Source organism: Eubalaena glacialis, chromosome 1 (assembly GCF_028564815.1).
Source record: "Eubalaena glacialis isolate mEubGla1 chromosome 1, mEubGla1.1.hap2.+ XY, whole genome shotgun sequence".
Classification (NCBI taxonomy): Eukaryota; Metazoa; Chordata; class Mammalia; order Artiodactyla; family Balaenidae; genus Eubalaena; species Eubalaena glacialis.
This window is the reverse complement of record NC_083716.1, coordinates 125210860-125228711: the sequence shown is the minus strand read 5'-3', so window position 1 is coordinate 125228711 and position 17852 is coordinate 125210860. Positions and strand designations below refer to the sequence as shown.

The window sequence follows — 17852 nt, the reverse complement described above, 5'->3', positions numbered from 1 at the left end:
CTATTTCATTGATGCATCTATCTATCTCACTTACCTTTTTAATTATTTACCTTTATAGTAAGGTACCTGACCCTTTTCTGGATGTTAGTGGAGTCACCATTCTTAAAGATTAGTTGCTTATTTTTAGCCTTTATCTCTTTTATACATGTTTCAAGATCAGCTGGTAAAGTTCAGCGTATAAATCTGCTGGGATAAATGGGTTTGCATCATAGGCTAAACCTTATTTGGTCATTCCATATTACTATTCCCATTATTATTGCTACTATTTTTATTTTTCACATTGATGGATTGCTTTATTTAGGATTTTTGAGACTGCATTCATTAATTTTCCTTTCCCATATGGTACATGTTTACTTTTAGTATCGAGGTCATTCTAGATGACTCATAAAGTCTCTCCTCTCTCCTTTTTCTCCCCCTTTACTTCATGCTTTCTCCCGCCACTCCGCTCGCCTTCTTTTTCTATTTTCTAGAACTTTTCCTGTAAGATTTGGACATTAGAGTTTTTGTACTGTTTTCAAGCTTTGTAAAAATTGCCCTAAAAAAAATCTGGGCCCACAATTCAACAATAAAAAGACAAATAATCCAATATAAAAATGGGCATAGGAGCTGAAATTTATCCAATGTGATATATTCATACAATGGAATATTATTTGGCAACAGGAAGGAATGAAATACTGATACATGCTACAACAGGACAGATCTTGAAAACATTATGCTAAGTCAAAGAAGCCAAACCCAAAAGGTCACATACCGTATAAGTGCATTTATATGAAATGTCCAGAATAGGCAAATTTATAGAGATAGAAAAGTAGATTGTTGGTTATGTCTGGCTGGAGAATGAAGAGTGACTGCAAATAGGTACTGTGGGGTTTTTTTGGGGGGTGATGAAAATTCTTCTAAACTTAAACGATGATGATGGTTGCATGACCTGCACATGCTAAAGACAAATGAATTGTACGCCTTAAATGGGTGAATTTTATGGTATGTGAATACCATACTAAAATCTACCATACTAAAATCTAGGCCTATGGGTTATGCAGGGGTAAATTTTTATTTTCAACTGTTGAATTGATCTCTTGTTCAAGATTCTGTTGATTCTTGAGTTTTATGGAAAGATTTTTAAAATTTTAGGACATTGATCATTTTACCTGTTTTAAAATTTATTGATGTAAAGTTGCTCAACATGAAGTAGTCCTATTATTTTAAATCTCTGTTGTATCCTTAGTTATGGAGCCATTTTTATTCCTAAGCTTATTGATTTATGTCTCCTCTGTTTTTCATTAATCTAAGCAGGTATTGTTTTATTGATCCTATATTAATGTTTTGTTATACTTCAGTAGACTTTGATTTTATCTTTATTAATTCTTTTACTCTACTTGTTTATTGCTGTTAGACTTTGTCTACCCTCTTTGCTTGGAGGCTTTGCACATTAATTTTCCAATTTTCTTCATTTCTAGAATATGCACTAAAATTATGAATTTCTCTCTATGTACCCCTTTAGTTCTTTTCATCTTACAAGTTTTGACACATAGTGTTTTAAGACATCAAATTCTAATTTTTTCTAATTCCTTTATATTTAATTATTGATCCATGGGTTTTATAAGTGTGTATTTTTTTCATTTTTACTAAGAAAAAATTCAATGTATAGAAAAATTAAAAGACCAGGGCAATGAAACACTCATCTATCTACAACTTGGCATCAATAAATATTAGTATTTTTGTTTCATATATATTTTTTCCAAAGTGAGTGGTAAACACAATGATACTTCACCCTGAATACTTTAGCATGTGTCTTTTAAAAATAAGGACCACTTCCTTTATAGCCACAATATCATTTTCACCCTTAGGAAAAGTAATAAAATTTCTCTTATCCTATCCAGTAGCAGCCTTATTTGAATTTCTCCAATTGTTTCCAAAGTGTCTTTTATATCTTTTATTTTGGACCAAGATCTAACCCCATTCATTTCATTTACTTATGTCATGTCTCGTTTAATCTGTTTTTAGTGCCTCTACTTTCTTCTACCCAGACACTGACTTTCTGAAGTGCTGCAGAGCACCTTGTATTCTGCGTATGCCTCATTGTTTCCTTGTGGTACTATTTATCTGATCCTTTATCTTCCATACTTCTTATACGCTGGAAATTATGTCAAAGGCCTTGCTTAGGTTCAGGTTAAACATGGTTTTTGCAAGAAAACTCCATAAGTGATGCAACGCACTTCTCACACAACGTCATATAAGCAGAAACGTGTCAGGGGATCGCTCCCTTGTATTATATAACTTTTCCCTTGGCAATTAACAAAAAATCAGGAGGTGATATTTGATACTGGATGAGTATTTTCTTTTCCATCAATCTGGTACCTAATGACTTGGGCATCTACTGGTGATTTTAATTTGGATCAGTTACTTCATTGGGGATTACAAATTGGTGATATTTCTTTTTTTTTAATTTTTTAACATCTTTATTGGAGTATAATTGCTTTACAGTGGTGTGTTAGTTTCTGCTTTATAACAAAGTGAATCAGTTATACATATACATATGTCCCCATATCTCTTCCCTCTTGTGTCTCCCTCCCTCCCACCCCTCTAGGTGGTCACAAAGCACCGAGCTGATCTCCCTGTGCTATGCGGCTGCTTCCCACTAGCTATCTGTTTTACATTTGGTAGTGTATATATGTCCATGCCACTCTCTCACTTTGTCCCAGCTTACCCTTCCCCCTCCCCATATCCTCATGTCCATTCTCTAGTAGGTCTGCGTCTTTATTCCCATCTTGCCCCTAGGTTCTTCATGACCTTTTTTTTTTTTTTTAGATTCCATATATATGTGTTACCATACGGTATTTGCTTTTCTCTTTCTGACTTACTTCACTCTGTATGGCAGACTCTAGGTCCATCCACCTCGCTACAAATAACTCAATTTCATTTCTTTTTCATGGCTGAGTAATATTCCATTGTATATATGTGCCACATCTTCGTTATCCATTCATCTGTTGATGGGCACTTAGGTTGCTTCCATGTCCTGGCTATTGTAAATAGAGCTGCAATGAACATTTTGGTACATGACTCTTTTTGAATTACGGTTTTCTCAGGGTATATGCCCAGTAGTGGGGTTGCTGGGTCGTATGGTAGTTCTATTTTTAGTTTTTTAAGGAACCTCCATACTGTTCTCCACAGTGGCTGTATCAATTTACATTCCCACCAACAGTGCAAGAGGGTTCCCTTTTCTCCACACCCTCTCCAGCATTTACTGTTTGTAGATTTTTTGATGATGGCCATTCTGACCAGTGTGAGATGATGTCTCATTGTAGTTTTGATTTGCATTTCTCTAATGATTAATGATGTTGAGCTTTCTTTCATGTATTTGTTGGCAATCTGTATATCTTCTTTGGAGAAATGTCTATTTAGGTCTTCTGCCCATTTTTGGATTGGGTTGTTTGTTTTTTTGATATTGAGCTGCATGAGCTGCTTGTAAATTTTGAAGATTAATCCTTTGTCAGTTGCTTCATTTGCAAATATTTTCTCCCATTCTGAGGGTTGTCTTTTTGTCTTGTTTATGGTTTCCTTTGCTGTGCAAAAGCTTTTAAGTTTCATTAGGTCCCATTTGTTTATTTTTGTTTCTATTTCCATTTCTCTAGGAGGTGGGTCAAAAAGGATCTTGCTGTGATTTATGTCACAGAGTGTTCTGCCTATGTTTTCCTCTAAGAGTTTGATAGTGTCTGGCCTTACATTTAGGTCTTTAATCCATTTTGAGTTTATTTTTGTGTATGATGTTAGGGAGTGTTCTAATTTCATTCTTTTACATGTAGCTTTCCAGTTTTCCCAGCACCACTTATTGAAGAGGCTGTCTTTTCTCCACTGTATATTCTTGTCTCCTTTATCAAAGATAAGGTGACCATATGTGCGTGGGCTTATCTCTGGGCTTTGTATCCTGTTCCATTGATCTATATTTCTGTTTTTGTGCCAGTACCATACTGTCTTGATGACTGTAGCTTTGTAGTATAGTCTGAAGTCAGGGAGACTGATTCCTCCAGCTCCATTTTTCGTTCTCAAGATTGCTTTGGCTATTCGGGGTCTTTTGTGTTTCCATACAAATTGTGAAATTCTGAGATAAGCCTCTTCTTCTCAATGGGAAAGCACTATAATTCCCCTACCAAAAGAATCCTTTATTCTTTTATTTATTTATTGAAATATAGTGTATTTACTGTTATGTTAGTTTCAAGTGTACTGCAAAGTGATTCATAAACTTATTTTTATTAAGGTCTCATTTACATGCAATAAAATTCACCAATTTTTAGGTGTACAATTTGATGAGTTTGACAAAATATAGTGTTGTAACCACCACAATCATGATATAGAATATTTTCCACATGCCAGCACTTCCCTTTTGTGACTCTGTATAGTCAAATCCCCTCTCAATCCCCAACCCCAGGCAACACTGATCTTCTTTTTGTCTCTAGATTTTTTTTTAGAACCAAATGAAATCAAACAAAAGCCAATCACAAAGTATGATATTCTTTCATTTTGCATAATGAAAAGAATGAGATTTATGCATGTTAAGTGTATCAGTAGTTGGTTACTCTTGATTGCTGGGTAGTATTTCATGGTATGGATGTATCTACCAGAGGTTGCTTATCTATTTACAAGTTGATGGAAATTTGGGTTGTTTCCAGTTTGGGGATATTATGAATAAAGCTGCTATAAACATATACATGCAAGTCTTTATGTCAACACGTTTTCACTTCTCTTGGGTAAATACCCAGGAGTAGAATTGCTGGATGGTCTTTTTAAGTGCATGGTTAACTTTTTGAGAAACTGCCAATTGGCTCTACAAACTCGCCGTACCATTCTGCATTTCCACCAGCAATGTATGAGAAATTAAGTTGCTCTACATCCTTGCCAACACTTGATATTGTTAGTGTTTTTAACTTTGTCGATTCTAGTGGGTGTGAGTAAAACTAATTGAGATTTCAATTTGCTTTTTTCAATGACTAATAAGGATGAGCATCTTTTCATGCAATGATTTGTCATTGTTATATCTTCTTGGATACGAATGTATTTAAATCTTTTGCTCATTTTAATTGGGTTGTTGTCTTAAGTTGTAAGATTACTCATAGAAGAATATTTTAACTTCTATATGTATATGAGTTGTTTCTTTGTTACTAATTTAAATTTTATTGAACATGGTCTTAGAAAATGTTCTATATGAAACTTGTGGGCTAGAAATCTTTGGTCTATTGACATTGCTTACTGAAAGGGAAATATATCTCTTCCCTCTCAGAAACCTTGTCCTACACCAATATTTCTTGAATTTTACAATAGACGACCCCTCCGAAATCATCCATGGACCGTAAGTTGAGAAATACTTTGCAGAATAAGGCATTTGATCCTTCATTGATTCATTACTTGATTTAGCACACACTGAATACCTTTCATGCCCCGATCTTTACCTAGGTGCTGGGACACCCTGGATGTTGTATTGTAAACAGACAACAGATAATTAAGTTTTTCTCTACCCTCTATCAACTCTCTCATTAGCCTTCCTACTTGTTCTTTTGGGTTCTCTATGGAGACAATCATATCAGGAGACTGATTAGCACATCACCCCCTCCTTTTTAATTTAATTTTATATTTTATTTATTTTTGGCTGCGTTGGGTCTTTGTTGCTGTGCGCGGGCTTTAGTTGTGGCGAGAGGGGTCTGCTCTTCATTGCGGTGCGTGGGCTTCTCGTTGCGGTGGCTTCTTTTGTTGCAGAGCTCAGGCTCTAGGCACGCAGGCTCAGTAGTTGTGGCGCACGGGCTTAGCTGCTCCGCGGCATGTGGGATCTTCCTGGACCAGGGATCGAACCCGTGTCCCCTGCATTGGCAGGCGGATTCTTAACCACTGCGCCACCAGGGAAGTCCCACTCCCTCCTTTCTGAAATACCTTCTATACTAGGTTCCTGGGGGAGTCCACTCTCCTGGTTTACCTTCTCTCTCTTTGGTTGCCACTTGGGGTGGTCTCCTTTTTTGGTTCCTCTTCATCCTCTTGACTTTTTAAAGTTGGCATGCCTTTCAGGATTTAATTGAACATGTTCTCTTTTCTAACTACTCTCAGCCTTAACGACCTACCCAATCTCATGAATTTAACCATCTATACAACTCCCAAATTTACATCTCCACCCTGGACTTGTGCCTTGAACATAATACATGAATATTATTCAACTGCCTTCTCAATATCTCATTTTGGTTGGCAAACATCAATAATAACAATAACAGCCATCAACATATACCCCACTAACACAAGCTCCAGCACCGCAAAGATTTATATGGTCTTTAGCAAAAGCCAGGAACTATTCTAAGGGCTTTGCATAAATTAACTATTAAAAAAATTTAATTTAGTAGGCATCCAATACTGAACCTTGGGTTCTTTCACCAAAATTTACTCTAACCATAGTCTTTCCCATTTCAATTAATAGCAACTCCATTCTTTTCGCCTCTAAAGTCCAAACACTTGGACTTATTTTTATTCCTTCCTTGATTTCCAAACCCCCTCTCCTGAGCAAATACTGTTGGCTCTAAATTCAAAACCATCCCAAACTGCCACCAGTTCTCATTATTCTTCTTGCTAGGGTCCCGTCCAAGTCATCCTCTCTTACCTGGATTCTGGTCAGTAGCCTAATAACATATCTCCCCCTTTCCTTCCTCTTTTTCTCCTATAATTAATTTGCAATATGGTAGCCAGAATGATTCCTTAAACAAAAGTCAGATCATGAAGTTCCTCTGCTTAAGATTCTCTGCCTCCCTGCCCCTCCCACACCCCTTAGAGTAAAAGCCAGTCCTTAAACTGGACTAAGTCCCACCCAATGATCTGCCCTCTCAGACTACCCCCATGAACCCTCTGTTCCATCCCTCCGTTCCATCCCTTTGCCTCACTGCTGTTCTTAGGCCTCACCCAGGCACACTTACCTCTAAGGGCCACTGCACCTGCTCTTTCTGCTTCCTGGGACCATCTTCCCTCAGATACCTGCATGACTTACCTGCTTCCTCCCCTCCTTTATTTACTCACACGTAGCACTTTCAGTGGGATCATCACTGAGAATTCTGTTTAGACTTGAATATCACCCAGCCCTCCCTGCTTTATTTTTCTCCATAGCACTGATTACTTTCTAACAGAAAATATTATTTCCTTATTCTTTTCTAATGTCTGTCTTCCCCTCCAGAATGTAAGTTCCACATGGTCAGAATGGTTTTTTCTGATTTTTTTACTCATATTTATTTTCCCGCACTGACACATAGTATAAGCACTCAATAAATGACTGAGAAGTAAATAACTGAGAGAACTGGGCAGGATATATTTTGAAGAACCAAAGACATGATGAATTGGAGGTGGGGCCATCAATTTCGCCTATCACTTACTTGGTCCCGATGCAATGCCCCCCTCCCCACCAGCAACTTGGGGGAAAAAAACACTGCAGAACACAGCAGGAAGGTGCCTGCAGCCCAGGGTCTGACTCTCCACTAAACTTTTACCTCCGTGGACAACACCAATTTCCTGGACACTGTTCCTTAAATTATTCACCAGCATGATATTTCATTCTGGTGGAGAGGAGGACCTTTTTGGAAATATTTACTTCTTGGTTCCATTTTGATCAATCTTTTAACAAAATCTTTAAGATTAACAAACACATTAAACAAATTGACAATGAAAAATCACAAACTTTTAAATCTTAATAAAAACATCTTAAAATCGGATCCATAGCTGTCCTTGACGTATATTATTTACTTACTGGGGCGAGGAACCCTTGAACTTCATTTTACCTCACCTGTCAAGCCACAGTGATGTAAATGATTTTAATTCTGAGCTGTAAATCAAAAATCCAAACCACTGGTACTCATGGAGTGCCCATGATTGCATAATGCTGTTGTAAGTACCGCTGGGCTGTAAAATAAATAGAGGACACAGTCTCTGGCTAGATAATTTGGGGCTTACTGTGACTTGCCCACATTTCTCAACTATAGCATAAAGCAAAAGAAAGATTTGAGCACTAATTTGAAGCTCTATTCAATTTTCACAGTAAAGTATACTTACTTTTGCCTAGCTCTTATACCTATCTGAATAAATGGCTTAACATTTTTCTTCCACTTTTCAACTGGTGATTGGTTTATCCAGCAAATTATTTCCCTAACAAATACTGTCATTCAGGATAATTGAACTTTTCCAGCACTTAAGAAGAATGTACAAAACCAGGCATAATCCCATTGGTTGTATTCTTTATGCTTTAAGATTTATGTATATCTAGGACTGCTGTTAGTTTTAGTAAAAAAGAAAAAAACTTTTGCCATAATCCTCAAAAGCCTATGACCAGTAGAAATATGGCATATTAAAATAGTTAAAAGTATATTATGGAAAGGAGCACCTTATTTCATCTGTAGAAGAAACTATGTTAGTCGGAAAAAAATATCAGTTTTAGAAGTCATGATTTTCTAATAAAGTAACATTTCTTTAAGAAGAGCATTTCCACAAGAATATGGGGGGAAATAAAAGAATTCTTTAAACTTAGGCTGGGGCTAAACTGAGTGCAGCATTTTCTTGCCCAAATCAGGTTTTCCTTTTATCTCTCAAAATGCCAACAGGAGGCAAAGGGCCCAGCTTCATCGCGAATTACACGCTGATTCTCCCTCCATCAACTTGATCCCCAAATGTACTTGGGAACCAACTTCTGACTCCAGACAAACGACTGTTAGTTCCAGCTCTTACCTGCCAATTACAATACTGTACTTTGGATATCCGTGCCAGTCTCTGGATCAGCCTGATGATAAGATTACAGGAGCTGTTTGTTCAGTTCATTAGCAGAAATTCGTTCCACCCAGACAGAGCAAACAGCGGTTTGGGATGCGGGTAAGGGGAGGGATATGCCAGGGGCCTGCCGGAATGGATTGATTTTTCTTACTGGGAACTGGGAAAGGAAAGCACTATTTCTCTTTCGGGATCCCCATTTCCCCTTCCAGTTCCTCTGTTTGGGGCAGACAATAGAAGCCTCACAGGCCCCCCTCTCCCCGCGCGAGTCCCTGTCGCCCCCTCCTCCCCTCCCCTCACCCACCGGCTTCCCCAACTCCGGCTCCAGGCAGAGATTTGTCAGAACCGTTCGGTTGAGACTGATTATGATTGCAGCAGATGGGCTGGATTTGACAGCCTGATCCTAAGCAGCTTCTGATGGGGGGGGCCGCGGAGGGGCGGGGAGGGGGAGAAGGTGGGGGGGCGGGAATCTGTGGGACGGAGCCGCCTGCTAGGAGCGCACCGCGCGGCCCCGCCAGGCGCGACGGGGCAGCTGTTTAACGCGCGCCTCCGGGAGGAAAGTGGCACGCGGACCCGAGGGGCCTCCCGGAAGGCCGGGGAAACGTCCATTGCCGAGAGAGCACCGAGACACCGGGAGGCAGGCGCAGGAAGACCTGCGCAACACAAAGCGGAAGAGCGCACGGAGGACGCTTGGCTGCCGGGCGCGCGTGGGCGGCGCGGTGCGCGTGGCCCCGGCTGCCTCCGCGAGCGCCGTCTGCCTCCACGAGCCCCGGACGCCTCCGCGAGCCCCGGACGCCTCCGCGAGCCCCGGACATGGCAAGTTGGTCAACTCCAAGTTCCGCGGCCAGCGCCTTGCTGCCCCCGAAGTGACCGCACTGCAGGGTCTGCCCACCCCGACCCCGACCCCGACCCCGACCCGCTGCAAAATGCTCCACCACTGGCCAGGTAAGGAGACGCCAGCCCGCTCGCCTCCCGGGCGCGCCTCCCGGGCGCGCCTCCCGCGCACGCCGCCCGCGCTCCCTAGCCTGACCCTTCGGCCCCTTTGCTTCTACTAGTCCGCGCGGACTCCCTGCTTCTGTGCCTCCCTCTGGTCTCCTCGGTCCATCTCTGCCCTCTACCGCCCTCCTTCACCGTCGCCCTTCTTTTTCCACCTTACCGGATCCCAACAGCAGGGGGAGAAGTTCGGGGAGGTGGCACGAGGTCACGGGCTCTCTTCCCCAAGCGCCTGCACCTGGCCCCGCTCCGCAAGCGGTGGGTGGGAGCCGGGTGTGCGTGCTTTCATCCCCCTTCCGGCTCCCACGCAGTCCGAGCTCCGCACAACGCACGCACGCGCGCGCGCGCACACACACACACACACACACACACACACACACACACACACACACACACACACACACACACACACACACACACACACACACACACACACACACACACCCTCCCTCCTTTCCACCCGTGGGGCCTCGCTTTTGCGCTGGAAGCGCAAATGAAAACAAGCACACGTGCAGACACAGTTCCACGTTGGCGTCCTCCAGAGACTCCTGAAGGGGGAAGGGGTGGCGGGGAAGGCGCGGATCTTGACAACTCCGGCGCACCCAAGCACAGCACCAGTGCCCCTTTTGCCCCTTGGCGTTGACTTCTGTGTCCCGGGGCCAGCAGAGCCAGGCGCCTCCAGGGGGGCCCGGGAGGCTGCTGTACTTGGCACAGGCAATGTTGTGCCGCCGGAAACCCTTCGTCCCCCGACCCCCGGGGGCCAGTGGCCTGGGCCACCTTGTGGCCCCTGGGGCCTGCCTTCATCCCCACCCCCTCCCCAGGCCCGTCACCAGTGGGTCCCTGACCTTGTCTACCCGGCTCAGGGCGTCTGGCCCTGGCAGCCCCTCACTGGCTGCTGTCGCCCCAGCTCGCCAGGAGCTACTGGTGTGTGCCCTGTTGCTACTGGCAACTGCCTGTGCCGAAAGCTCAGCCCCTACCGCAGCTTAATGCTGATTGATGGGCAGAAATGCGATATTTTCTGGAACTCAGCGGCCACGCTGGGGCAGGGGCCCTCCCCGCCGCTGGAGCCCTGCAGACCGCCTGCTACCCTTCCCAACTCTAGGCCCCGCCCCGCCCCAGCCCACCCCTTAGTAAAAAGGGGCTCTTAGGATAGCCTCATCCCCTAGGCGTAGGTTTGGTGCCTGCATTTGCTTTCCTGAGTCACCAACAGTCTCCCCCGAGTGAGTTTCCCTTCTTATTCTCAAGGATTCTATTGCGACGGATAAACGAGGCCGCTGTTTCTGGACGCGATCATCTTCCTTTCTACTGTCAGCTCACACACTGCATCCTACACATAGTTACTTAAAATAGATCACGTCTTTAATGACCGGAACTGTTCCTGCAAGTGCTCAGGAAAGCATTTTCCAAAAATAATTCCTTTTCTATCGGTACCTCTTCCTCAGCGACTCCTCTCCTCCCACTGCACTGCCTCTTCCCTTCTCCCGCAGAGAGCTGGTCCTTTCCAACCCAGAAAGACACAATCTGGGGAATAAGCCTGAGCTTGGGATGCTCAGTGCTGGGATGACCTTTACCACTTCTGTGTTTTCGCATATTAACCCCCCAAACTCATTACCACCTCCCGTTTTCTGGGATGGCAGCTTCCTCCTCTAAGCTATTGTGAACTAATAGAAATTTTTCCGGACTAATAGCAATTCCTGTCCCCATCTGTACCCCTTCTCTTCCTCCCCAGTACTGAGGGCAAAGGGCCAGATTTAATTATCAATGAAATTACCTTTAAAAGAAGTTTTTGTTCTGCAGTATTTTTCTGAGCACCCCAGTATTTTGAGCAGAGTATTTTCACTCTCTAAATTGTCATGCCTAGCTTCGTTTTGCCTGTGGACATTCATTTGGAAAACGATGTGACATTTTGAAGTCATTCATTTGTTCGTGCCAACAAAACTTTCTTGTGAGGTTCTCCAGTGTTGGACACCAACCAAGGCCCTGAGTTGGGAATGGAGCAGAGACAGAGCCCAAATGGCTATCATCATTCTAAAGCCTCCATTATAGCTGGATTGTGGTTATTGCCATGATGGTTAATATTATAACAGCACACTGCATTTGACCAGGACTTTACAGTTTACAAAAGGCTTTCACAGGCTTTATCTGCTTTAATCCCAGCAGCAGGAATTTTAAATAGCAGGGATTCCACCAAAAGGCCCAGTAAGGCTCATCAATCCTGCTTAACCAAAAAGAAGAAGAATCTTGCAAATCATCCCAACAGCTGATGGAGCTTTAAAACAGAATAAACAATTCAGAAGAAGCTTATGAAGCTTAGTTAGCGAAATGCAGCTTGGGGAAGATAAGTGAAATGCATGGAACATGCACAGTACCAGAAAGGCATCCTGGGAAGAAACTCCATCCTGAGAGGGCTGGCGGCTGGAGGTGGAGGCTTTCCGGGGCTCTGGACTATTGCCTCATCCCAGGATCTAAAATGGGATGAAAGTGTTAGCGCAAAGTTGCTGGGAGACTAGCAAATTAAGCAAAATGAGTAGGCAAGACGTTACTTTCTTTAGCTACAAGGCATTCTTGAGATATCCGCAAGTTTCTGGTATATATTTACTTCAGAAATGAAGCAATTTTCTGTACTTAGAGCATAAAACACGAGTTTTGGTGCCTTGTCTGAGCCATATGAAGACAATCAGGGTTTTGGTCATTTTTCACCCACTACTTTGAAAACTGGGGTTGTCTATGAAAACAGATGGATAAATAGAAATTTCTCTTTGTTATCATTTATAGGGAAAATGTACAGAAGGCCTTTACGTAGATTTGTTCCTTTTCTCTTACTCTTCAACATGGAGGGCAGCTGTCTCTCACGTCTCAGCTGTGAATATCATTCGTGACTCTCCTCCAGAAACGATGTCTAGAATGCCAACTGATAGATAGAAAATTTGGTTGGCATTTCAGACATCATGCGAGGCTCTTGTTTGTCATTTTGAAAAGTTTTATTCCGAGAAGGTTTACAAGCAAGATGGTATATCATAAGGAGCTGATTATGGCCAGAGGCTGGCTGTGGGTACCACTAGATAACAGATAAGCCAAGAAAGTAATCACAGAGTAAGGTCTGTTGTTAGGAAAGAATGGAGATACCCAAGGAAGCTTTTTCTTATTTAGTAACATGAGGCTCTGTGGAAACCTTTAGATGTGTTGGTTTTTCGGTTTTTGGTTTTTTGGTTTTTGGCTTTTCTTTGCTGGAGAATCTTTTTTTTCAATCCTGTTACTCTTATTTGGCATTCCCACGTATTATTTTCATTCTTAGACATTATAACATTTTGACTAGAGCTGAACTTACATGTTTAGGTTGATTGTATGTCAAAGAAAAACACATTATGTATGTATTATATATATGTATTTTATACATATATGTATTTTTTTGGGGGGGGATTCGATTGGACCTAGTGGACCCTCCTCTGACAGGGGACTTCTGCTGGATCCCTGAGGTTTTCAAATGAAGTTTAGAGAGAGGTGTGGTTGATTCCAACCCTAGGCATCCTCCTCTGATTTTCTTATTTAATGTGAGAGACATGAACAGAGGAAAGTTGTGGGCACTGTGATGATGGCTAACGTCACCCTGGTTCAGGGGGGTCGGTCTCCCCCCCCCGACTCTCTAATCTGAGGCCCCGTTATTTATCTGTTCAATAAATATTTGTTGAGGAGCATTTTTAGAGACCAGGCTCTGCGTTCCAAGCCTCCTTGCTTTTTCTGCAGAGCTGTGCCATTTCATCTGATCCATTAGCTGTGTTCCTTTCAAATATCTGATAGTTTTGCCCTTTGGGCTTTCTGTAGGTGTGGTTTAAAGGACACAGAATGTGGGTGGTTGAGAGGCTTTCTTGCTGCAGTGAAGTCCTACGGTATTGCTGCCGAAGGCTGCTGCCTCTGACCAAGATTGCTTCCTAAATATTACTCTCCTCCAGCCTTCTCTCTCCCAGTAACTCTGTTCATGTGTCTCCCCTGCTCAGTCTTCTTAGATGGTAGTGGATTAAGTAAACAGTCCCTGTGAATTTGTTGCTCATCTCAGAGAGCATGACTATTTCATGTTACTTGACATGAACTTAACCTACAAAATGCGTCAAGGAGGATGCTGGTGCCCAGGTTCTCAGGCTCTGTGACAGCTAGGGAGAGTTGAAAGGAAGGGAAGCAAATGGATCAGTGTATGTTGTGTTGTGTTGTGTTGAAAGATGTCGAAAATAGGTCATAGCACCTACTGCTGTAGGTAAGACTATGGCCTCTAAATGGATCGTGAACTCAGAGTGTTACTAAAACTGCAAGTTTACCTGGCAGGTGGTTAAGAGTTTAAACCTGGGAGTCTTGTAGACCTGGACTCAGATCCTGATACCATCGATGTAATCTGAGGCAAAGTTATTAATGTCTATAACTAACCTCGATGTGGTTTCCTTATTAATAAAAGAGAAAACAATATGCATTTATAAGGTGTAAAGTATAAAGTCTAACATATTTCAAGGGCTTAGGACAGTACCGAATGCTCAAGAAGATTAGCATATGCTCTCTTCTGTGGTCTTTTCATGTTATTTTCCATTTGGTTGGAACCTGGTAAGACTGCCTTTTTCACATCCATCTCATCTTTGAACCAGGTCCCAGTACACCACAGAGGACAACCATTATAGGGAAGTTACAGTTTAAAGCCCTTACAGCTACTTTCTGAAGGGGCACATGCCTTCTACCAGTATGATGGGAGATGACACCTCTTTCTCTCTTTGAGATGCAAACAGTTTAGTCTCTAAGGTAAACCTAGAAACTTTCAGTTAACGTTCAGTTCATCCACTGCCTGTGAAAGGCACTGTGTTTCACACAGTGCAGGGATGCAGAGATGAAACACACGGTTTGTTCTCAGCTTTCAAGGTGGAAGAGAGGAGGTGTCGATATGATAAGAAAAAAACCAGCATAATAATAAGGAACGTCACCATAATAAAGACAGCTGTCACTTAGTAAGCCCTGGTGTGTGTCAGACACATACTTTATTAAAGGTGGCAACAGTCTTGAGATCTGTGAGAGAGATGTTATTTCTCCATTGTAGAGATATGATATTATAAAGGTAAACTTAAGTTTCATAGCAGTGTTATTAACAAAATACTATTGGTTGCAAAGGAGAGAGTTATCCTTACCAGAGAAGCCTACCTCAGGTGGTTTGAATGAGTTGTTTGGAAATATTGATAGTGTTTTATTTAATAACTACATTATCCAAGGTTGGATTTGGGTTCAACAATCTCTTGATCCCTTACACTCTGTTCACAGCATTATAGAAAAGAGAGAAAGAAAAGACTGGGCTTTGTTAACCAGCCAGCGAGGAATTCATTCTCTTCCCTTTCTCAGTTCTTTGTTCATTTTTATTGCAAATGCCTCCAGGGAAAACGTCTTACCTCCCTTGTGAAGTTCTTCCTTAGTTTAAAGACCACATTATCATCAGTGATTTTTTGGATTTATTTCTGTTTTTTCATCGTATAACGTTGAGGCTACCAAAATTTTCTCTAACGTGAATCATATCAAGTTTATAAATACACATTTGCATGTGCCAAATGGTTAGTATGGCATTCTAAAATAGCATAGATTATTGACTACTGGCGTCAGAGTCAAATATAGGATTCAATACACATTTCACCTGATGCAAATTCTGATAACTTGACTTCTCCCAGACTGTTCCTCTTTTGTTTTTCCTTTTAGTCACACCTTGTTTTTTCACCTAAACATGCTAATATTCTAATATTGTAATGCTGTTCTCCATACCTCCTCCCTGGTGACAGGTGTCCAAACTCAGCTGTCACTCTCCATCTTTTTCCCGTAGAGATTGTATAAAATGGACTGTCTTCTCAAGTTTCTAGAGTGATGCTTTTATCTTAGGAATCCTAAATTTGCCTGAATCACTGCAAGATGAAAAGGGAATCACATAGGCTATCTAAATATTTGTTGGGCATATGAATTTTAATCCTTCATAATGATATTTTTAAGGGAAACAGGTATTCACTTGAGAAGGCATAGATTGATCTTTACAACTCAGTGTCCGCTGTGTTCCAGTTTAAAGGAATTCCAGCACAAAAAGAATTCCAGCCAAACACAGCATTTCTCTGCATCACTGGAAGGCTTTCTTGCCTGCCATCTTTCATTCACTTATTTATTCATAAGTTGCCTCAACAGACTGGGGTTAAGTACCTACCATGTGTCAGGCAGCGTGTCAGACTTAGAGTGACTGCAGCCAGCATCCATTCTTCTAATACTGAACATTGAGCAACAGAAAGGCATTAGTTCTCAAAAGAAACAAGTAAACAAAAGAAACAGACACATTTGCCATTGCATGATTCTGCCCGCTTCCTGCTTTTGTGAATTATTTTAGCCGATCTCATCCTTGTTGCGTTAAGGTATTTTTTTAAATTGTTCTTATCTTTCACTAAGACTTTCATTCAGAAGGTAGAAACCTTTGTTCCTCTGTACTTCAGAGTCTATCCTGATTTTCCTGATGCATTTCCACTTGTCTTTTTTGCTGAGTCCTCAATGCGTTAAGGCTTTTCATACATATTTGTTAACTAGACAGCAGGAAGAAAACGGAGAAGTGAGGAAGCTTAGGAATTTCTTATGTTAGGAATTAGGAAATTAGCTAACCTGGGATTTAACATAGCCCAAAAGGACTGTCATTTTTCTCTTCTTCCTGCATATCATCACGTCTACCTCAGATCATATTGGGGAATGCATCCTCTTTTTCACTGGACAGTCCATTTTAGGGTTTGGTGTACACACCTTTGTGTCTGGGATTCCCCCTTAGACATTTCTGGCACTGGTGGTGGTTTTCCAGAACTTTTGGAATCCTGATGCTGCTTTGTGGACATCCCTCCCCCGCTCTGCTAAGTTACGATTACTCTGAGGATTTCATTCTGTGTCATTATGGCCACCCTCTTCTTCTTCCTACACTGACATGTTTGGAGACATCCACCTTATTTTCATTCAAAGAGACCATTTGTGTAACACTTACACTGCACAAGACCTTGTCCCAGATTTCATGAATTCGTAGTAAGTCGTTACAGAATGTCATTAGTTATAAGTTAATTATAAAATTAGTTTCAAGATACAAATGTCCTGGAGGAGAGAGGACATTACTATCTAGGTGGAAGAGGAAACACACCCGTAAGGTAACAAAAACAGCATAGGAAATCAGCGTAACAGGAGGTGGGAGAAAGATGTAGTCAGGAGAGGGCTTGCTCTCAGCCTCTGAGGCAGGCACTTGAAGCAGCCCTGGAGGAGAAGGGGTTGCTGAAGATGGAGAAGTAGTAGGGACCCATCCATATGGCTCAGTGTCTGTGTGCTGAGCACTTTGGACTTGATCCTCTGGGGCAGCGTTGCCCAAGACGTGTCTCCCTGGAACAGTAGTTCCGCTGGGTGTTGTAGGTGTACAACACACCTGCAAAACAAGTCTGCATAGTTGAAAGGGAAAGTTAAACAGATTTTCTCTCCTGCAGACATTCTCCGAGGCTTTAATGTGCTAATCTGCATTGTAATCTCTAAGTTTCCCAAAATACTTTGATCGCTGAATCCATTTTTAATGGGGAGCCTATTTTGGAAAATGCTTTGGAAGCCATTGATGTTTTTGAGTCAGAGGCTGTATGGGTGAAAGATGTTAGAAGCACGCACCTGAAGACGTGCATAGGGGGTGGGATCTGGGTGGGGAGTGGGATGCAGGATGAATAGGAGACTGGCTCTGTCCAGTAGGACAGGATGAAGACCTGGATTAGGGGGGTGGCATGAGAATAGGAAAGAAGGGACATTCCATGAGTTCTCACAGTGTAAGAACCTCCGTTCTTTTTTCAATGACCAGATGGAAAAGAGTTGCCAAGATGGAGAATCAGGAAGGGCCCCAAACTTTTAGATTCTTTTGCCTTAGGAGCCTTATCTAGCAAGGCTCTTATCTAGCACTGCTTTTCAGAAGCAGTGAAAACTTGATAAAACTGGGGTGTCTTTGCAGGCATGTGTCTTTTCTTGGGTGGGTGCTCTATAGTCCAAATACTTCTTCTATAAAATGCACTTAAAACAGTCCCGCTATTTCAAAT

General features: G+C 42.1%; 1 protein-coding gene across 5 annotated transcripts in view; it reads left to right on the top strand.

Moving 5' to 3' along the window:
* The window catches only part of NCKAP5 (NCK associated protein 5), a 1042158-nt gene that overhangs the window by 413745 nt on the left and 610561 nt on the right, over positions 1–17852 (top strand). Inside the window, exon 1 of one of the 5 annotated variants that reach the window (XM_061199380.1) lies at positions 9550–9717. The exons of the other annotated variants lie outside the window; for them this stretch is intronic. The gene's annotated coding sequence lies outside the window, so the exon portion shown is untranslated. Of the gene's footprint in view, positions 1–9549; positions 9718–17852 lie in introns of those variants that run through there. 5 annotated transcript variants of the gene reach the window in all.